General features: G+C 43.2%; 1 long non-coding RNA gene across 1 annotated transcript in view; it reads left to right on the top strand.

The window, feature by feature from the left end:
* Window positions 1-22,574, top strand: part of LOC119168050 (uncharacterized) — a 151,312-nt gene extending 128,738 nt beyond the window's left edge. Inside the window, exon 3 of the long non-coding RNA XR_012884236.1 lies at window positions 22,364-22,574. This is a non-coding gene — a long non-coding RNA (uncharacterized LOC119168050). The remainder of the gene's footprint in view (window positions 1-22,363) is intronic.
* Window positions 22,575-22,910: the final 336 nt, after the last annotated feature.

The raw sequence follows: 22,910 nt of genomic DNA, 5'->3' as shown, positions 1-22,910 counted from the left end.
GACGATATCATAGTGTTTTCCGGAACGTTTGACGTGCACCTTGGAAGGCTTGAAATGGTCTTACGAGCCACACGGTCCACGCGCTTGACGTTGAAGTTTGAGAAGTGCCACTTTTGCTACAAAGAGCTCTAATTTCTCGGTCACGTCATCAGTTATGGAGGTGTTCGTCACAATCTCGAGAAAATTACAGCCGTCGCACAGTTCCCTGTTCCAACCGATAAAAAGGCTGTCAGACGCTTTCTTGGCCTCTGTGCATATTATTGACGGTTTATCGCGAAATTCGCATGCATAGCATCACCATTAACTCGCTTCACGAGGGAAGACGCCAGTTTTGAGTGGAAGAACGAAGAAGTTGCTTTTAAGGATCTTCGTAGTGAGTACAAACACCTCCAGTCCTTGCCCACTTTGACGAGAGAGCCCCTACGATGTTCATACCGAGGCTAGCAATGTCGGTCTGGGAGCTGTGCTTGTGCAGCCACAAGAGGGCGCAGAAAGGATAATCGCTTACACAAGCAGAACGTTAACACATGCTGGGGCTAATCGCTTCATGCCCGAGAAGGAATTTTTCGCCGAGTTATGGGCAGTTACACAATTGCGTCTGTATTTATATGGCCGCCCCTTCAAAGTAATTAGCGACCACCACTCGCTGTCTTGGTTAACAAGTCTTAAAGACCCTACAGGGCAATTAGCGCGTTAGAGTCTCAGGCTGCAAACGTTCGATATGGTAGTCATAGATAAGTCAGGCAAGTGACATATGGATGCTGACTGTTTTTCTCGTTCACCCATTGAAACAGCAGCTCTACCCGAGGATGAGGAAACGACATTTCTTTGTGTCCTCGATACGACCACTATTGCGCAGCAAGAAATGGGACAACGCTGAATTGCTTGGCTTAATTAACTACTTGGATGGCAGGTCTCAGAAGGCACCGAGAGTTTTCGCAAGAGCGCTGTCATCGTGTTTTTTAAGGGACGGAGTACTCTACAAAAGAAACTTTTCGTCAACGGGATATACCTATCTGCTCGTCATCCCAGCAGCCCTTCGCACTGAAGTACTCCAAGCATGCCACAACGAGGTGACCTCTGGGCATTTGGGTTAAATGAGGACGTTGACCAGAGTACAGCAATAGTATTACTGGCCGAGACTAACCACAGCTGTGAAGCACCATGTTCATACCTGTCTCAACTGCCAGCGCCGCATGTCACCACCGAATAAACCAGCTGGCCTCCTGCAACTCGTGCAGGTCCCAACAGCTCCATTCTACCAGATCGGCATGGGCATTTTGGGCCCACTACCTACTTCTACTAAAAAGACCTCGAGCATAATAATGAGTGGTGCAAAACATGGCAGATGACACAATGTTTTCAAGTGCAAATTAGTCACATTTACTCGCAAACGTGATATCTTTATTAGCCAATACATTATTGACAATAGCATTGCAGAACGCACCGATCATTACAAATACCTAGGCATAAACTTAACTTCTACACCTTCGTGGCCCACACATATCACTTCTATCTGTACCAACACATCAAGATCATTAGGTTTTCTTCGCCGAAATCTATACAGTGCTCCTTTCGATGTACGCAAACTGGCTTATCTTGCTGAAATCCATCTTCAACTGGAGTTCGCATTCTCTATTTGGTCACCATATCAACAATACCTGATAGACAAGTTAGAATGTATACAAAACAGAGCTAGTTGATTCATAGCGCGTAATCACAGCTATCAGTCCAGCGTAACACAGAATAAACGTAGCCTTGCACTCGAGCCACTAAAAATTCGCTGCGACATGTCACTTTTATAACTATTTCACCAACTCATTCATACCAGTATGATGCCATCTGTATACCTTAATCTAGCACATCGAACTTCGAGCAGACTACATAACACCTTTAGCTTGTCACGCATGTACGGCAATACTAACGCTTTCAACCAGTCGGCTCTTCCATGAGCTACTTGTTTGTGGAATGATTTGCCAGATGATCTTGCGTCAGAAAAAGACCACAGAAAGTTCTATCATACTCTTAAAAAATACTTATGCCCCGAAAACTGCTCTATTGCATCTTCGTAATCATCTGTGCTTATAGGACTGTTGCCGATGTTTTTGCACTATTGCTAGGTTGTAGTTACTGTCATAATACGTTTTTGTATTTAACCTTCAGATACTAAACTCACTTTTCTAGTATGTATTTCTTACATGTTCATAAGTTGAACTGCATTTCCTATTATATTCAATATTTGCCTATGTATGTGTAGATATATACGTATAATATTTTTCTAACATATTATCCATACCGCCACCCTTACACAATGCCCCTCGAGGGCTCCGTGAGGTACTGTAGATACGGCCGGGAACCACTGGGTTATCATCGCGATGAATTATCTGCCCCGGTATGCCGAGACAAAGGCTATTCACGGAGTTGCAGCAGTGGAGGTTCAAGATTTTTCATTGAGAATATTGTACTGAGGCATGGCACACCAACCGTCATGATCACAGACAGAGGAACCGAATTTGCGGCAGCTCTTTTCGATCACGTCCTGATGCTGAGTGAAAGAACGCACCATAAGACTACCGCCTACCACCCACAATTAAACGGGCGGACAGAGCGTCTAAACAAAACCATTGAAGACATGCTTTCAATGTACGTAGATGTTGAACACAAAAATTGCGATGCAATCTTGCCATACAAAACGTTTGCGTACAACACAGCCAAACAAGAAACGATCCGCATGACCCCATTCAGCCTCGTTCGTGGGCGAGAGGTACGAACTACGTTAGGTGTGACGCTACCGCACGAAGGTGACGACATCGACCCAGACGCCGACACGTTTACGGAACGCGCGGGAGAAGCTAGGCAACTTGCACGTTTACGGATCCGCCAGCAGCAAAAGAACGACGCAGACCGCTACAATGCTCACCGGAGAACAGTTGTCTATCAAACTGGCGACAAAGTTTGGGTTTGGACACCCGTACGTAAACGAGGACATTGTGAAAAGCTCTTAAGAAGATACTTTGGGCCATACCGAGTGCTGCAACAACTGAGTGACGTCACTTACGAAGTTGTTCCCGAAAGTTCGTGTAGTACTAAGCGCCGCCAGCACTATCCTGAACACGTTCACGTAGTGCGCATGAAGGCTTACGTCCGCCAGCGATTGCGTGAGACTTTCCTTGAAAGAACTGCATTATTGATTTCGCATCGGGTCGATGCTTTATGAGAAACAGGCAAATGACCAGTGTCTATATGTAAACGAAAACGACGATGGGGGGATTCAGCGGACACTAGGTTATGAGCCTCTGGCTGGACTCAAAAACGAAGAGGACAATCTTGCGGCTCAGCTGCTCAGAACACGCTGCTTTCGCTGTCTTAAGGCGTACCTGTGCTTTGTTCGCGTTGTACCACGACAATATATTTGAAACAAGCAAGCCGACTCTTAGGATATTCACTTCAAACGTTTTACGTTTTAAAAAATGTCAAGTGCAATATACTTCTCCTTGTTGGTTGGTAAGGCTGAACCAAAAGCTCTCGTGATATGTTGTGATTAGGTTTAGTCTGTGGTCCTGCAGCGTCCGAGGAAAAACGCACAATTATACATATATGTCAATGAGCTACGGGACCTGGATGACGCCGTATACGACGTGGAATAGGCAGCTGTATATACAGTTAGGAACACTCGCCTCTGTCAGTGTGCGGTTCTTGCATTCTCCGAAACAGAGAAAGCCAACGTCGAAAAACGAGTACGTGCCACTTATCATCTTGGTTGTGATACCAGAAGGCGTTGAGAACAAGAGAAGTCAATGTGTCATTACTCGAGCGTCCGACCAGAAGTTCAGAGGCCATAGGATTCACTCTGCGAATGAGGTCTTCATACCTTTAGTTTGTCGTCGTCGACTGTCGCATATAAAGAAAAAAAAACGTGGTTTCTAGATCGCACATTGGCACTGGTCACCATAATTCTTTTTTTAGTTGGCCATTTTTTTCATAGAGCTGAGGGTTTTGTCGACAACTCATTGAAAAGTATGCGAGAGTGCTGGGGCAGTCATTGCAGGAAGAGTACTTAAAATAGTTGTGTTCAGGGCTGAAGAGTATTCCCCAATCGTATTTCGCATGTGTCGCTGAAGCTCCGGAGGCTTCCTTTCACTGAGTTCCTGCTTGTTGAGCAGCAGCTGTATTCTACGGTGTCCCGAATCTGTCATTCGCTGCATGAGCTGTGTTTTAAGGCTGTGGTGAGAGTTGTCAGGAGGCCGATAGTGCAGATTGTGTTTTGCGATAGGAATGGCTGCCGATACTATAACACCGATGATATAGTCGTAACCTGCTGTTCGCTATGCTTCTTGGTGTCCCTGGAAAATTGAGTCGATGCTCAAAACTAGGTTATTCAAGACCTTTTTCGAAATTTGTGGCATCTTGACAGCAGCAAAAACAGTGCCAGTTACAGTTCTGTTTGGTGTTGCACTGCTTCAAGGCAGGTGTCCATGACCAGCTGGCGCACATGGCCTAATCACGAAACGGCGGTAGTCGTAAAAGCTTCGTACATAGGTGAAGAGACGAGCATATGAAACGGTGCCATTAGACGTCTGGGTAATCACTTATGGAACAACTTGAGGTGTTTGTCCTCCTACGTATTTTGCTTGACAGACGTTTGAAAAACCATGACCACGAAGACAGGAAACCTTCCAGGAAGTCACAGAAAAACTAAAGGTGTCCAGAAATAATAGAAACAAAAAATGTTCAACAATTTGCATGAACATCATTAGTTGCTTCAGAGAGGCTCCTCGAACCAGACAGACCTTCCCTTGTCGAAAGCACCTCGTTATCCTATGCTTGTTGCACTTATGCTACGTCTACACTGTGTCGCTGACGCGGATTGTAATCTTTAGAAGAAACTAGAAGGACAGTTCAAATGATCGTTTGGCAATCAAAGTGAATAAATAAGCTGTCAAATCATTAAAAACACCCAAAGGTGTAAATAATATTTGAGTCAGAGACATACCGTGGTGCCATCATGCGGAGGCAGCCGTGTGACGTGCGTGGTTGGATTGCTCCACCGCCCTCTCGCGCTCAGCCTACCGCCTGATCTCTTCTGAATTATTTTGAACGCAATCAGTCATATACTTCTGGACCTTGTTTCCTGATTTTACTAAGTGCTAACTCACTGCCCCGGAAAAGCGTTCCTTCTCATAATGCCATACCGCCAGCGTCGTCTGCTATGGCCACCGGAAAGTAAACTAAAGGGGCCGAGGGCGCTGCTTCTGTAAAAAGTAACGAGTCATTTCGTGTCAAAAGAAGCATCAATTAAGCATTAAATGAAAGAAACTTAACGTCGCTGTTAGAATTGCGCGCGACCACTCTATTTCTTTCATTGGAACTTTGCATCTAAAAACGTGTCGCAGTGATGACAAGCATGCGCAATATACGTTTTGTTTAGCGCACGTGGCCTTACGAAGCACAGTGCAAGTGAATTTCTCGCTTTGTGGGAAGCAGCTTAGAATTCACACAGCCGTAAAATTTCTGTTATGATTGCGGATAAACGTGACAATGACGAACGCACATGCCTCGTTCATTGTTGCAAGTGTTCTGCGCGGCACATAACTAATATTTATTGCGCTAAATTTCTTTGGTGGCCACACGTAGCGCGTTCAATTGCCATCAATCTACACATCAGTTAAAATGAAATATAAATGATTGGTTTAGTCCTTGAGTAACTACCAAGGGGAAATTCATGATGAAAAATTGTGATCAGCCTGCCGTGTCTTTTTGAGCCTTTAACTGAGCTTGCAGCGAAATCTTGCTTACCATGGTCTAAACGGCAATTTTATGTTTCAGCGAAATCTCCAGTGTCCAGTTTTCTTTTCTTTTTTTAACAGTTTTACTAATAAGCTGTGTAATGTGCAGCTGCAGCTTTTAGAAGAGGAATCACTTTCGAAAGCTAACTACGTTTTCGCCTGTAGGTCAAAGCAACAAGGAGAGGAAATGACAGTGGCTATAGGCCCAATCCATTTCATACTCCTCGGCAAGCATCTGCATTATCTAAGGAGAGTAGCTGTTGAGGTTCGCAATAGGTGCCCCTCGATGACCCTAGTGCTCGATGGCAGCGTGAAGGAAGAGCCGTAGTTAAGTGAGGCGATGCTTTACTGCAACACACAGGCGTCTTCCCGGGTCTCAGCGCGAACCTGCGCTCTCCCTTTTCACTTTAAAACACCTTATTTTGAACCCTCGGTCAAACAGACGATGTCCAAACAAGCCAATCACACGTGGGAACTCATAACCATCACTATTTGCATGAACACTTTCATGTTGGACACGGTATTGGAAACAAGCACGTCACCATATACAACACGCGAAAAAATAGGTTCTTCGCGCGTCACACTCCCTCCCATGTCAGGCCGTACACATTTCCGTCAGCTGACCTTCGTCGGTAGCCGTTCTCAGGCTCGAGCTCCATCTGCGCTCTTATTAAACGTCGCTTCGTAGAAGTCTCCTTAAGAGTGGTGAGTACACCGTGAGGCTGTGTGCGCTGAAAAGGTGTGCATGCGACAGCGAGGCACCCCGTCATTCAAACTACACTCGGTTATAACGCATCGCAGGGCGGCTCGCCCACATGCCGTAACTGTGTCTCGGTCGGCTCAGTGACCGCGTCCGTGTGCCATTCTCAAACGACACACGTGCAAGCCAACAATGATTTAAGACCAGACGACCACGCGTCTGCTTCTTGAAAGACACGCTTCCGGGTAAAGTTTCCCCTTTTTCGTCCCTAACTAAAGCGACTAGACGGCTGTGGCTGTTAACTGTGTCAAAGATGGATTCTTGTTGTTCCCATGCGCGGGTCATCCGCGTTCACCTTCGCGGAACCAATCGGTGTCGTTAAACGGCGGGTCGAGAACTGCCTCCACTCTCTGAATCAGGCACATCAGTTGTGCTACACGCAACATGCCGCTAAGGGGTGCCTCATACAATCTGGCCCGTCCTACAGACATAATCTTTAGGTGAGGAATCAAGTGAGCTGAAGTCCCGGACAGATGCAGGGGCCTCGACAGAAATTTTTTGTGACGGGGTGCCACCTTGATTGGAATTGGGCCCAGGCCGGCAGATGTGGTAAACCATATTTTGTTCGCTATTCTTTGTGCGCAAAGCCTCTAGGGGCGCCACTGAAAGCCACGTAGTGGCGGCCGTTCTAACTGCTGTTGGCCGCGTAGCAGACGCCTTTTTTCACTTCAAGCATGACGGAAGTTCACACATGCGATTTGCCGCTTTTGCGCGTCCCAGACAATTACTTTTGTGGCGATAGTTTGCGCAAAGAAGTCGCACTTTGTAATAGTAGACATGTGTCGGACGTTACAGCTGTGTGGGACGACAATGTAACTATACGCGCCAAGTGTTTGCCTTAGACAAGCGTCAAAAAGCTTCTTGACAAAGCGGAGCTCATCGTAAGTATAACGCTTTTTTATGACGTCCCGATCACTATTGCATGCATGTGTGTACGCAAGAACCAACGTTTTTATCGACACAATTACTTCGTTCGCGTGCCATGTGTTTATGTAGTAGATTTTGGGGAAGTGCTGTTGCACCACCCCATGTATTTTACAGGTGTGGCCATGCGAAGTGTCAGCGTTGGAAAGACTTTGAAAGCCGCAAAATAAACCAGTGAAAAAATATCTCGGCAGCTTGTGTTAGTGACATGGAACTGGGTCACTGTGCAGCTCGTGGTCACCTAGATATTCATAGTAGCTTGGCTACGTATATGCTGGGTGTGTTCAGATAACAACTTTGGTGTATCTCCGTCGACCCCTTTTAATTTCGCCGAAAAAATATATTTTCTTGTCTTGACGAATACATTTAGCTCTGCGACAGCAATTTGTTCAGGAAAAAATATTCGTCAGTATGAGATGCATCCAGAGACTTTACGACATTCTGAAGCGGCCGAAACAGTTCTGGCAGAAAATGTCTGTTTCCCTGATGGAGGAGGCTTCTTCTGGTCTGTGCGTTCGGGAGGAGTGGCGTCTAGCCACGCCAGACACACTGGCGCCGGCGTGCGCCAGCTATTCGTCTTCGCTGTGCAGTCGTCGTCTGACACTGCGCTGGCGCCACTCGATAGAACCTTTGACTGGCGTTCGCAGGTGGCTAACGCAATGAAGAAGGAAAGCGCAAATGCTGCTCACAGGCACAGAAGAGGCTGGAAGCTTATTTCATCAGATCCCGAAGTAGTTGCCTGGGAATCAGTGGTTCAGTTCAGCGTACGAAGAATGAAAAGAAGAAGGCTAATCCTCAAAAGTCTGGAAAGCTAAGAATAATCAGCTGAACCATTGCTAACGCTACGTATATTCTGCCATGGCCGAGCTAAGCCACAGCAAACTTTTAGTGATTTGCGTAAAATGAAATAATAGTTTGCTTTTCAAAACCAACTGTTCCTGTTTTTCTCTTTTAATTCATAAATAAGAAGAACATATTGACGACCTAAAACTAATGATAATGAAAATTATTGCTCCTTGCTCGCTCATTGTTGTGGTATTCAATTTGCATCAACTTGGCTACATTTCGGGCTTCATAACTCCTACCTCACAAATTTATTGCAACATGTTTACACTGATTAATTTAGAACCCGTGATTGGCTTTATTTCTGAAAAGTTTAAGAAAAACGGAGATTATTTTTAATGATCTTCCAAAAATAGCATTTTTACAGACTTGTCCTAAGTTGAACGTTTTATTTAACGTTCAAAGTCACTCTCAGCAATTTCGTTTAATAAATTGGTTAACCTAACAGTTGGTAATTTTCTCATAATTTTTTGTCGCATATCATCGAAATATTCTATCCGCGATATCCCGTATCTGCGAAAAAGCTGGTTGCGGCTCAGTGGAGACTTTAAAAATTTTTAAAGAAGGTGAAATTTTTTTTCGCGAGACCAAACCTGCTTTTGTGGTCTTCGGGATTCGGAAAACAAAATACACTTTTTCAGCGAAATTACAAGATGTCGACGGACATGCACCGACTTTCTTATCTGAAAACACCCTGCTTAGTTTTTTGCAAGCTACTTTTGAGAAAATTTCTGTTTTGTGCCTAACAGTCCTGTTGGACTAAAAAACAAGCTAGAGTTGTGCAACACTGCTATTACACGTTTACTTTTGCCTACCAGCGCCTGCCGGCACATCGATCCGTGCAATAGCGTGCACGCTCACGGGAACACTGCTCACCCGGGCCCACCAGTGCTTCCAAGCCGTGGCAGCAGATGGCGTTGTCGGCGCTTCGCGTATCGCGTATACAGCATAACAAAAAAATGGGGGGGGAGGGCACGTGGTTTGTGTGCCACCACCTGGCTATGATACTGGTGATTGGAAACCCGTATGGTTAGGTAGACACATGAATACGGATAGCCTGAAGAGAGAGTCGAAGTGTCACAGACTGCGGTTAGGTTACCCATACGCGACAAGTAAGCTTTAGCAAAGACTGGAGCGGCACATGTATGATGTATAAAAGAAGCACTGGCCGAACACGCAGAATCAACTGGCCACGAAATGAACCGGAATATGATAAAGCTACCGAAAAAAAAGAAAAAAAGGTAATGGACTTTTGGGCTATACCTTGACTCCCTGAAAATTCATACAATGGCACACATTCTTGAATATAATGATGGCAAAGTTCTCTACTTGTACACAACTACGTCATATTTTGAAACATCCACCATCAAACTGTTTTTTGAGCGAGGCTGCCGTACGGAAACTGAAACGTTCAAGCTTTATGCGAACATAACGTTCATGGTCTGTGCTCGTTATAGCCCCATGGGCTCGAAAGAACAACCACAACCACAGAGAAAGAGAGAGGGGACAGTGGCACAGCAAGTGGCCGCGACCTTGCCCTGATGTACGTAGCGCACTGTGGTATGCCACAGGTAAGTTTTACTGAAACTTTCAGGATCGCGTAGTCGGCAAAAGAACGCACGCATGAAGCCAGAGCAAAACAACGCTGTTAAAGAAATAAAGCAGTTTGAAGTCACGGTAAAAACAACGATTTTAAACAGCATCTTCATCAAAGTGAGGAGCAATCACGTGATCCGATCATGCACGTCACAGCGATTGCAGCGCTCATGCCTCCTGTGGTGGGCTTCGCGCCCAAAACGCCAAACACAAGTTTGCTAACACATGTGTTACGATTTCATAGGCCTGAAATTAACGAATTGAAGTTACGCACGGCACCTTTGAGAGTTCGTAGTACCTTTCAAATAAACCTTATCGTCTAGAGCGCTTAGACGTCAAAATACATTGTATGGCTCTAACTATCACAGAGTTCATGTCGTCGTGTCAGCGGGCACACTTAAACACGCACTTTTGGCGGGTTTTCTACAAAGCATCGTCAAAGTTTTCCCTGTCCGTGAGATTTGTACCTTGGTGTCAAGCGTCCATTCCGGACTCAATTCGCAGACCAACTTTCATAGCATCATCTGCGTCATTTTTTGCACGACCTTGTTGTACGTGAAGGTCACGTACGATGGCATGGTATCTAACGTCTTGTGCTCGACATTACGTACATGGTCCGCATGTAATTCTTGTTTAGACTCCCAGTCAGGCAGTTGCTCTGCGGGCGGTAGGCAGTTGTTCAGTTGTGGCTTGTCTGTATCTTTATCAAGATAGCCCAAGTTAGCTGCGCAGTAAAGGTCGTACCGATGTCGGTAATGAGAACTTCTGGGGCGTCTTGACGCAGAACGATGTCTTCAATGAATAACTTTGCTAGCTCAGACGCGCTGCCTTTGGAAGGGGTCCTTGTTTCGACGTCAGGAACAGCTTAGCTAATTCAATATTGATATTCTTGAACGGTCAGCGTTGTGGTTAGAAGGGCCATGACTGCGGTGTCTTGCGTCACTAACTGTCGCGCCGTGGCTTCACGTAACGAGTGACGTCACAGGCAAGGCGTGCATGAAAGGATTTAGTCAGTTGATGACCCTGCGTATTTCATGAACAAGTGGTGGCAGTGGTGTTGAGAGAGCAGAATTTTCTCTTAAGTAGGGCTAGTATTATTAACTTCATAAAGCCATGGAAAAGTTCCATCGAACAATAAACCCCATATTGCCCCAAAAATGTACATACGACCACATCAACTCATTATAAGAAATGATATGGTTATATTGGGCTATATCATTGCAAACATGTCACTATTGTGTACCATGCCAACATTCAGGCACCGTATCTCACAATACACCTACATTTCAAAATAGCAAAACCGACACTGTAACAATTATAAAGGCAAATCATTTGGAAATGTTTAGTTCTCATAAATCTCCAAACTTCTCAATAAAGTAGTTCGTAAATCATTAGTCATCATCATCCTCAGCCTGAGTACGTTCACTGCAGGGCAAAGGCCTCTCCCATGTTTCGCCAGTTACCCAGGTCCTGTGCTTGCTGCTGCAAATTTTTACCCGCAAATCTCCTCTGCCCACCTAACCTTCTGTCACCCCCTAACCCGGTTGCCTTCTCTGGGAATCCAGTTAGTTAGGCTTAGTGACCAGCGAATATCCTGTCTACGCGCTACATGCCCACGCTCATGTCCATTTCCTCTTCTTGACTTGAACTATGATATCCTTATTCCCCGTTTTTCCCTAGTCCACTCTGCTCTCTTCTTGTGTCGTAAGGTTACACCTACAATTTTTCTTTCCAATCCTTGCTGCGTCGTCCTCAATTTAAGCTGAACCTTCTTTGTAAGTCTCCAGGTTTCTGCTTCGTAGCTAAGTACCAGCAAGTTACAGCTGTTGTATACCTTCCTCTTGAGGTATAGTGACAATCTAACTGTCATAATTTGAAAGTCCTTGCCAAACTCATGACTTTCAGCCATTTCTTAACCAATGCAACGTCATTTTATCATAATTTCAATATAAACCATTTTTATCACCACTTTCAGCTAAAATTATCAGTTGTGATGATGATGATGATGGTAGATTTTAGTGGCGCAAGGGCAACTCAGGCCAAAGAATCAGTTGTCGTGTATAAGCTTTTTCGCGGTAATTTGCATATAGATGGCATTGTCGTGGAAAGCCTTGTAAAGAATAATATTACTGGAGTTTCTGAGCTTGATAACTACCTCCTGCATAAAGTTCGCACAAACTACGGAAAGTTCACTACCACATTTATGAGAATCAAGCTGTGGAATTCCCTTCCTTACGTAATAAAAGCATCCACCACAGAACATGCATTCAACATGCATTCAAAAAACAAGTAAAGAAACAGTTTTTGCAACAGTTGTCTTCATCTGAGCAACTGCTTTTTAATGTAGTGATAACCCCTGCAATATGTTATATTGTCCTTACGTTTTGTATTATAGCTTGCGTTTGTTTGTTCTTCAAAGTATTCTTTCTTTTGCCTTGCTAAACCAATATGTATTTTATACTTCCGTTTTTTCGCGCTCTGCTTTTTTTATGAAGATACCGTAACAACTGAATATTGTATATTTTGTTTCTTCTCCCGTTAACATGATGTATGGGAGCCTCACTGACAGTGTCTAACATTGGGAATCCATGTGTGCATTACCAATCCTGCACGCACTTTTCTGTACTTTTCTGTAAATGTGCTCCACCCCACTCTTTTTCTTCTAGCTACTTCAATCTTGTGGTTCGGCTCCGTGGTTATTACCTGCTCTAAGTTGACATAGTCTTTTAAAATTCGAAGTGCACTATTACTCAATTCAAAGCGCTGCTCTTTTCCGAGGTTGTTGCACATTACTATCGTTTTCTGCAGATTATCGTTCAGAACCACCTTTCTGCTCTCCTGCCTAACTCCGCAATCATGAGTTGCAATTCGTCTCCTGAATTACTCAGCAATACAATGTCATCGGCGAAGCGCGGGTTACTAAAGTACTCTCCATTAAATCTTACTCCTTAGTGTTCCCATTCTAGGCCTCTGAAAACCTCCTGTAAGCACGCGGTAAATAGCAATGGGGAGATTGTATCCCCCTGCCTTACGCCCTTCTTGGTTAGTATTCTGTTATTTTCTTTATGAAGAGCTATAGTAGCATTTCATCCCCTGTAGATTTCATCCGGGATTTTTATATATACTTCATCGACGCCCTGATTCCGCAGTGTCTGCTTGACAGCTGATATTTCTACTGAATCAAACGCCTTCTAATAATCTATGAAGGCTATGCATAGTGGTTGGTTATATTCTGAGCATTTCTCTATTACCAGATTGACAGTATGATTGTGGTCGATTGTTGAGTAGCCTGTTCGAAATCCTGCTTCTTCCTTCGGTTGATTTAATTGTATTGTTTTCTTTACTCTGCTGGCAATTACACTTGTAAATAGCTTGTATTTTAACGAGAGCAAGCTTATCGGCCTGTAATTCTTCAAGTACTTGTCATCTCCTTTCTTATGTATTAAGTTGATGTTGGCATTCTTCCAAGACTCTGGTACTCTTCCCGCCAGGAGACACCTTGTAAACAGGGTAGCTAGTTTTTCTAACAAAATCTGTCCTCCATCTTTCAGCTGATCTGATGTTACCCAATCCTCATCAGCAGTTCTGCCTCTTTGCGTGCTCTCCAAAGATTTCTGACTTCTTCTATCATTACTGGTGGGGTGTCATCTTGGTTACTGTTAGTTGTCCCAGCTACTGTAGAGATCTCTGAACCGAAAGAATGCGGTCCGCTGACAATCCTTTACTTTTTGCTGTGCAGGTTAGGAAATGTTACGACAAGTGTTTTCGTTCAAGCGATCCTTTTCTGCTAGTGCTGCCGTGCTCAAGGCTGTGTTGCTTGCTTGATATTCCTGTTATCTGTCTCAGGAAATTACTGCTTTAAGGGGGGAACATTGAAACTGACCCGGTCCCGACACTGCACTAATATTAAAGCAGCTTAGGGAAATCGCCGCTGATATTAAAGATATAAAGGAAAACCGCCTGGTAGAAATTGAAAAAAAGGTGGACGCTTTGTCGAACCTTGAAGAAAAAGTCACTTCATGTCAGGACCGACTCACGCATATGAACCAAGTTGTTCTGACGCTAGAAAGAAAGATAGACAATTTAGAGAACCGCAGTAGAAGACCTAATTTGGTCATTTTTGGGCTACCAGAACCAGGGGGTGAAAACGGTGGATCCCTGAAAAGAGCCGTAAATAGGAGTATCTTTCAAGACCTTCTCGAACTGGAACTAGTAGTGATAGAACACATTCACAGATTAGGTCGTCCATCTCCGAATAAGAAACGACAGGTCATCCTGAGACTGCTCGATACGAGAGATAAAACATTAATTTTTAAACAATGCCACAAACTAAAGAACACTCCTATATCAATAAGAAAGGACTATTCGCAGAAAGTTCGTGAAGTTAGGCGGAAGCTTTGGGCAAGTGCCAAGGAAAACCGGGAGAGAGGGGACAAAGTTTCCTTAGCTTTTGACAAATTGTACATCTATAAAGTGGCGTTTGTTTGGAACGAGGAAATAAATAATAGAGTTGCTGCTTCAAAAAACGACGAAGAAAATTCACGCTGGCCAATGACCCGTCGTCACGCACAAAGGCTAAGATAGACGCTAGTTATGGCGACTGCCAAGGCAATGTTTTAAAGATTCCATGTTTGGAAATCAACCGTACATCCTACATAAATTTGATTTCAGCCAAAGAAAAACACCTGCGTATCGTCAATTTCAATGCTCGTAACATAGTAAAGAAGACAGATATACTTGAAATTCAACTGTTACGGCTTGATCCACACATTGCAATCATAACAGAAACTTGGACGTAGTGATATAACAAATGAACTAGTCTTTCCACCCAATAACAAAGTGTTTCGCAAAGATAGAATGCACAGAGGCGGTGGTGTGGCCGTTCTAGTGAAAGATCAGATAGATGCGACGCTTATTGGTGACACTCCCGACCTGGAGTGCTTATGCGTCAAGTTATCATGCTGGGGCCATTGCTTCGTGTTGTACGCATGTTACAGGCCACCTGACGCTACTCCAGAATATTTGATTACACTTCAAGAGCACATGTCTACTTACCAGAATAAGAAAATTTTATTGATTGGTGATCTGAACCTGCCTGGTGTCAATTGAGAGCTCCTCCAAGCAAACAATAGGAGTGATGAAAACGCTAACATTATTTTCGACATTATGCTGACACATGATCCAATCCAAGTGGTTAATGAATTCACGCGTGTGCAAGGGTCATCCCGTTCTGTATTAGAAGTCGTATTTCTAAACCGTGAGTTTACTGAGCATATTGTGTCAATTGAGGAAGGTTTGTCAGATGATTTTCTCGTTGCGGCTTCTGTACCCATTGTCAAGATAGCTGTTCTCGAAATTGCCAAAACCATATCTATTAAAGATTATTCGAGAGCTGATGACGCCAGCGTCGTTGACTACATGGAAACCTGTATTACGGGCTTTTTGATAGTGGCGGTGAAGTGAGTGCTCTGTGGCAACCTTTACTAGAATGTGCAAGCAATGCATAGATAAATTCATACCTACTAAATCTAAAAAAGTCAATAAAAGCACGCCATGGATGACGCGTGGCATAATACAATTGAAGCGCAAAATCAAACGAATAAAGAAGAAACATGCGCGTACGGGGATTATTAGTGCGCGTACGGATGTTATCAGTGAACTACAAGACAAGCTAGCATGCGCTGTACGTGATTCGAAAGACCTATATTTCACTGCAACATTGCCGAACTTGATAACGAACGCGCCGGATAAGTTGTGGGAATACCTAGGAGAAAGCGAGAAGTCTGTCACGGAAATCACATTTAATGGAAGCATTATTAAGAACTTGAATGCTATCGCACATTTTAACGATTATTTTCATAGCGTATTTACCAGTGGTAGTTCAGGGTTATCATTAGACTCTGTAGTGTTTCAACGCCATGAGGCGAACTTCATCTCATACCATGACATTGTGTCTATGTTGTTAAACTTAAAAACCAAAACAACACCTGGCCCTGACGACATTCCAAATGTGTTCTTTAGGCGATACGCCGAAACTATTGCTAAATTCCTGGTTGTGTTATTCAGTGAATCTTTGCTATGTGCAAAAGTACCTGGTGATTGGAGGTTGGCTCGAGTTGTCCCAGTCTTTAAGAAAGGCGATCGATCGTTAATACAGAATTAGCGCCCCATATCACTGACCTCATCATGCTGCGAACTTTTCGAGCACATAATCGCAAGTCGCATTATTGAATTCTTAAAAAAAACCTCGATACTAACCACTTGTCAACATGGCTTCAGAAAAGGCTGCTCGACTATCACACAATAATTTCTAGTAATCGATTCATTTGCTAAAGCTTTGGATGCTAACGGTCAAACTGATGCTGTATTTTTGGATTTTAGTAAAGCTTTCGATAGGGTCATTCACGAAAAAATATATCTAAAGCTAAGACACATTAGTCTTCCTGATATCATAATTTCCTGGATCGCAGACTATCTCAATAACCGTAGACAGTATGTTTCAGTTGATGGACACAACTCGGGCTGTCTACCAGTTACTTCAGGTGTGCCCCAGGGCAGTGTCTTGGCTCCATTACTCTTTCTTATATATAATAATGACATCATCACCGTCGTCACACCTGGAATACAAATAAGACTGTTTGCAGACGACTGCGTTGTGTTTCGTACAATTAAATCTGTGGATGATCAGAAGGAACTAGATTTCAGCTTGAATAAGGTATCCTTGTGGTGCGAAAAATGGGGCATGGCTGCAAATACCGACAAAACAGTCTCTCTTTGCATAACGCATAAAAAGAATCCCCTCGATACGTGTTCAAAATGGGGTCTGTCCCAATAAAACAAGTTGATAGCTATAAGTACCTTGGCGTAACCTTCACTGCCAATTTATCTTGAAACCTTCAGTAGAGAAAACATGCTCTGCTTCATTCCGCAAACTAGCTTACCTGCGACACAAACTTAGAAAATCTCCTTCAAACGTTAAGTTACTCGCCTACCTAACATGTATCCGCCCAAAACTAGAATATGCCTGCGTAGCATGGGACCCGTATACTAAGCTCAATATCAACAAACCTGAGAGAATACAAAGAAAGTCGGTTCGTTTTATTTATTCTAAATACAAACGTTCGGACTCCCCGTCACAGCTAATGTTGCCTAATGAGATTCCTTCTCTTGAATGAAGAAGACAGAAGTACCGCTTGGATTTTTTACATAATCTAATTGACCACAAGTTCACCCCCAACTCTTCGCTTTATGTAAGCCCTCTTTCCACAAGGCAAACACGGCACTGTCACTCTGGTGCATTAACACCTATTTTTGCTAGGACAGACACATATAAGTTTTTCCTTTTTTCCACAAACCAATACAGAATGGAATTCTTTGCCCGCACCGTAGAACTTGTAACGATGGGTGACATGTACTTTTCTGTACCTTTTTTATGTGCATACTATCACAATTTTGTTAAGTTCTTTTGAATATGTTTGTATTGGCATTTATATATTAGTATATATATATATATGTGTGTGTATGTGTGTGCATGTGTGTATATAAGTATATGTGTGTACGTATGTATACGTGTGTATATTTATGTATATATATGTGTGTATATATTGTGTATATATATGTGTATGTGTGTATATGTGTATGTATATATATAGATTTGTATGTTTATTTGTGTATGTATATACATATGTATGTTTTAGTTTTGTGCACAATTATGTATGCCCGTCCTGCAAGGACCACGTCGTGGTCTGCTGTATGTACTAAATAAATAAATAAATAAATAAAAAAACTCCTCCACTATTTTAATTATCCTATTCATATTGGTAGTTATTTTGCCTTCTTTTTCCCTTAGTGCATACATCCAATTTTTGCCATCCCAAGTTTCCTCTTCACTGCTTTGACGCTTCCTCTGTTTTTCAGAGCATGTTAAATTCCCTCCATGTTATACTTTCTTACATCGCATACCTTAAGCCTATTAATCAACTTCGAAAGCTCTGCCAGTTCTATTTTGTCTGCTGTATTTAAGACATTTATGATTTAACGCTTCCTAATGAGATTCTTTGTTTCCTGGGAAAGCTTGCCATTGTCTTGTCTAACTAACCTGCCTCCAACTTCCACTACACACTCCGTAATGATACTCGTCAGATTACCATTCATTGTATCTACGCTAAGCTTGGTTTCCTAACTAAAAGCCGAGTACTTTTTTTGAAGCGAGGGTCTGAATTCATGTACTTTCCTTCTCAGTGCTAGCTCATTGATTGACTTCTTGCGTATCAGTTTCCGCCGTTCCTTCTTCAAGTCTAGGCGCAATCAAGACCGTACCATTCTATGGTCACTGCATCGTACCTTACTAATCACTTCCACATCCTGCACGATGCCTGCGTGTGCACTCATTATAAACTCAATTTCGTTCTTATTTTCGCCATTAATTGATTGATATGTTCATTGATATGTGGGGTTTAACGTCCCAAAACCACCATATGATTATGAGAGACGCCGTAGTGGAGGGCTCCGGAAATTTCGACCACCTGGGGTTCTTTAACGTGCTTAATTTCGCCATTAGGGCTCCTACATGTCCACATGCGGTTTTCTTGTTTTCGGTAGAAGGTATTCAAAATCCGCAAATTATTGCGTTCTGCGAATTCTACTAGTAGCTCTCCTCTGGCGTTTCTAGTGCCGATGCCATAATCTCCTACTGCCTGGTCTCCAGCCTGCTTCTTCCCCACCATTGCATTAAAGTCGCCCATCACTATAGTATACTGTTATCCTATTCATATTGGTAGTTATTTTGCCTTCTTTTTCCCTTAGTGCATACATCCAATTTTTGCCATCCCAAGTTTCCTCTTCACTGCTTTGACGCTTCCTCTGTTTTTCAGAGCATGTTAAATTCCCTCCATGTTATACTTTCTTACATCGCATACCTTAAGCCTATTAATCAACTTCGAAAGCTCTGCCAGTTCTATTTTGTCTGCTGTATTTAAGACATTTATGATTTAACGCTTCCTAATGAGATTCTTTGTTTCCTGGGAAAGCTTGCCATTGTCTTGTCTAACTAACCTGCCTCCAACTTCCACTACACACTCCGTAATGATACTCGTCAGATTACCATTCATTGTATCTACGCTAAGCTTGGTTTCCTAACTAAAAGCCGAGTACTTTTTTTGAAGCGAGGGTCTGAATTCATGTACTTTCCTTCTCAGTGCTAGCTCATTGATTGACTTCTTGCGTATCAGTTTCCGCCGTTCCTTCTTCAAGTCTAGGCGCAATCAAGACCGTACCATTCTATGGTCACTGCATCGTACCTTACTAATCACTTCCACATCCTGCACGATGCCTGCGTGTGCACTCATTATAAACTCAATTTCGTTCTTATTTTCGCCATTAATTGATTGATATGTTCATTGATATGTGGGGTTTAACGTCCCAAAACCACCATATGATTATGAGAGACGCCGTAGTGGAGGGCTCCGGAAATTTCGACCACCTGGGGTTCTTTAACGTGCTTAATTTCGCCATTAGGGCTCCTACATGTCCACATGCGGTTTTCTTGTTTTCGGTAGAAGGTATTCAAAATCCGCAAATTATTGCGTTCTGCGAATTCTACTAGTAGCTCTCCTCTGGCGTTTCTAGTGCCGATGCCATAATCTCCTACTGCCTGGTCTCCAGCCTGCTTCTTCCCCACCATTGCATTAAAGTCGCCCATCACTATAGTATACTGTGTTTTTACTTTACTCATTGCCGATTCCACGTCTTCATAGAAGCTTTCAATTAAAGCGCCATCAAGGCTAGATGTAGGCGGGTAAGCCTGTAGCACGTTCATCTTGTATCTATTATTCAGTTTATTACAATACCTACCACCCTTTCATTAATTCTGTAGTGTTCCTGTATGTTGCCAGCTACGTTTCTGTGAATTAGGAACCGCTCTCCCAGCTCTCTTCTGTCAGCTAAGCCCCTGTAGCAAAGGACGTGCCCAGTCTGCAGCACCGTTTAGGCCTTATTGGTCCTCCTGATCTCGCTGAGCCCTATTTAATCCCATTTAACACCCTCTAGCTCCTCGAATAATACAGCTGGACTTACCTCACTAGGTCAGGTTCTAGTGTTAAACGTTGCTAAGTTAAAGTATCAATGGCGGCCTGTCCAGATCGAGAGATTCTTGGCACCCTCTGCGGCGTTGAAGACCTGACCGCCGCTGTGGTCAGTTGCTTCGCAGCTGCGGGGGGGGGGGGGGGGGGGGGCTGAGGGCCGTGAGTTAATTTGCGTAAGCATGTGGGAGGTGGTGGCCAGATACTGCACCTGGGTGGCCAATCCTTCTCTGGTGAGAGTGCGTTATCGGCGATGGTTACCGGTGAGGCCGCCCGCCAGGCTTCTAAGTGCAATTCCTTCACCACGCCGATTTTTTTTTATCCGGTTGGGAACTCCGCTGCACCGGGATTTGAGCCACGGACCTTTTGCATGTGAGACGGATTCTCTAACCACTAAGCCATCGCCGTTTTTTTTCTTCTTAGTAAACGTAATCAATTATATTTATATATCCCGGGAAACATTTACGGGGAACCTTGTTATTGTCCCACATGTAATTACCGGGCAACATATATAGCCACTTGTCTCCTTGCTGTAGTTTAAGCCTCTTTTATTCAGTAGCTTTTGATTCTATACCTCTAAAGTTGACCTTTCTTATTCCTTGAAAACCTTATTATTTTAGTATGACTCCGTTCTTCACTTAAGGCAGATGTCAGCCTATCAATTTTCCCGCAGTCACAAATGACTGTTGCGATGTAAGCGAATATTATAGCCGTGTTTTATATTGATGTGTGCGTCATCGCTGTCACCTGCACTTAGAACAACCCCTCCTTGGCGTAGCATATAGGATCGAAGATGACTCATAAATCCCCATGCTGAAAATACATTTTTCCAATTCGAAGAATTACGGCCGTCCTGCGAGAGACATTAATTTACAGCCGGAAAAGAAATAATAGACTGATAATGGCGATGATACCAAGCTACACTCGGACTTGAAGATCGAAAATGCGTATGCTATTGAAATCTTTTTAATATAAGGGTAGTAATGCTTGATCAAGTCGTGTAAGAACAGTGTGCCTCAAGGCTGGCATGTTACGCAAAGAATCAAGTGACATCCAGCGACATTCTTCATAGCCCTGTGTGAATCAATATGATGAAGCGACTGCTTCTAACGTTGGAATACTGCAGGCAAAACGAATCGGTAAACTCTCCTTAAAAGTATTACTTAACACCCACAAACATAGAAAAACTCAGATGGCAAATGAGGCACATAGAACTGCACCAACTCTGCAGCTGCATCGAAGGACAAAATGGGCATTTGAACTTTTCACGTGATGTATTCAACAAGTGCTCATATGAAAATTCGTTGAGCTCCTTGTAATAGACAAGAGACTGATATAGTAAGATTTATGCTGCCAGTTCTGCTCTCATTGGCAAAAGTTTTTTAACGAGTTACCCTAAGTACCCATTCTCCAACTTTTTCAGTTACAATACCGACCGGCCCTGTGCCTGGCTAACTTTTCCGTCTTCTGTCTGTTTATACTTTTAACTTGTTCTTTTTATCAATTGCCATTTATGTTGTCTAAGAATACTGGCAGAGAAAGATTTTGACTATAAGAATTTAAAGCTCTTATACAACAAGGAAATCGGGGACAAGTGAACCTTGGTATGTGTGTGCATTACTGCTACAATAAATGCTCGCTATTTCGAGCTCGGTTAATAAGGACCTGGCATCAAGACAGCCCGGTGCATCAATATAGGGGAAGACTCACAATAATTCGACCAAGTAGGTATATATAATAGTTATTTCAGAATGGAAGCTCCTTGCCTCTCATTTTTGTTCGTATACGTCGGCCTGTTTTGATCAGAATTTGTTACAAAACCAAGAAAAAAACAAATTTACTATAAATGCAAAGCTACGGCGTAGCCATGCTTCTCGTACATATGAAAATTCTTACGATGCGCTAGAGCTCTTGGACAAGCCGGAAACGGCGCTCTTGGGGAATGGCCAGATGAGGTACAAGCAAAAGCAAATTACTGAATGCTTTTGCTTTCAATGCCGTTAACTCTTCGACATAAGTGAACATATAAGTGAACTACGTCATATAAGGGCATTGGCGCTCACTGCTCACATAAAACCAAATCGCCGCTTGGTTATTGGGAATCCCTGGCTGATCAATTGATCAAGCTCGGCCTAAGAGCTCCATGATATTATTTCACAGTATGATCCACCACACACATTTAGTAGCGCTAGCTTGGTGGTGACAAATCTAGATGTAGCTTCTTTCGCTTCCATTCGCCAGGTTTGTGACATGTGCGTTCATTTTATTGCCAGAGCACTGATTCTGGCTGCACATAATTTTGACAACTTTATACTCTATGCGAGCTAGAAATAATGAGGCCTCACTGTGCTTTCCTCTATGTTTTCTTTTTACAGATTACTCCATGCTCCCTCCTATTAATTGTTTCCTTCTTCAGTGTGTGGTTTTTCCGCCGAGAGGCTGCGAACAATGAACGACAGGCCACACTACGATTAGTACGTGGAACAATGCCAACCTTGCGTTCATTTACATGATGCCAGGAAATGTAGCATCGTGAAAAAAAGGTCACCACGACAAAATTTTGAAGATATAAATATTGCATGAAAATGGCTCTTTGTCAATAATTTCCTGATATATGAACACTTCTTAAAAAGTGGCTTATACAAATATAAATGTGGCCAGCGCAGCTTCAGGGGTCACATAAATTCAATACACGTATTTGTGCAGAGTTTGTATTTGGGGTGCTGAAATAGAGGCAGTCGCGATATATAAAAAAAGAAAAAAATAAAGCATCTAGATAAGGGGTGCCTCAACAACTTGATATGCAGCTGTGCAAACTAGTCGGGGTCGGGAAGCCTTCGTCAAGCCTTCGTCTGCATTGGCGATAATGTGAGCCTTGTTTTCTAATATAATATTTTGTCGGCTCGCTCTATGGAATTAAAT

This window comes from Rhipicephalus microplus, chromosome 6 (genome assembly GCF_043290135.1).
Source record: "Rhipicephalus microplus isolate Deutch F79 chromosome 6, USDA_Rmic, whole genome shotgun sequence".
Lineage (NCBI taxonomy): Eukaryota > Metazoa > Arthropoda > Arachnida > Ixodida > Ixodidae > Rhipicephalus > Rhipicephalus microplus.
The sequence above is the reverse complement of the archived record's forward strand: the minus strand, read 5'-3'. Positions and strand labels throughout refer to the sequence as shown.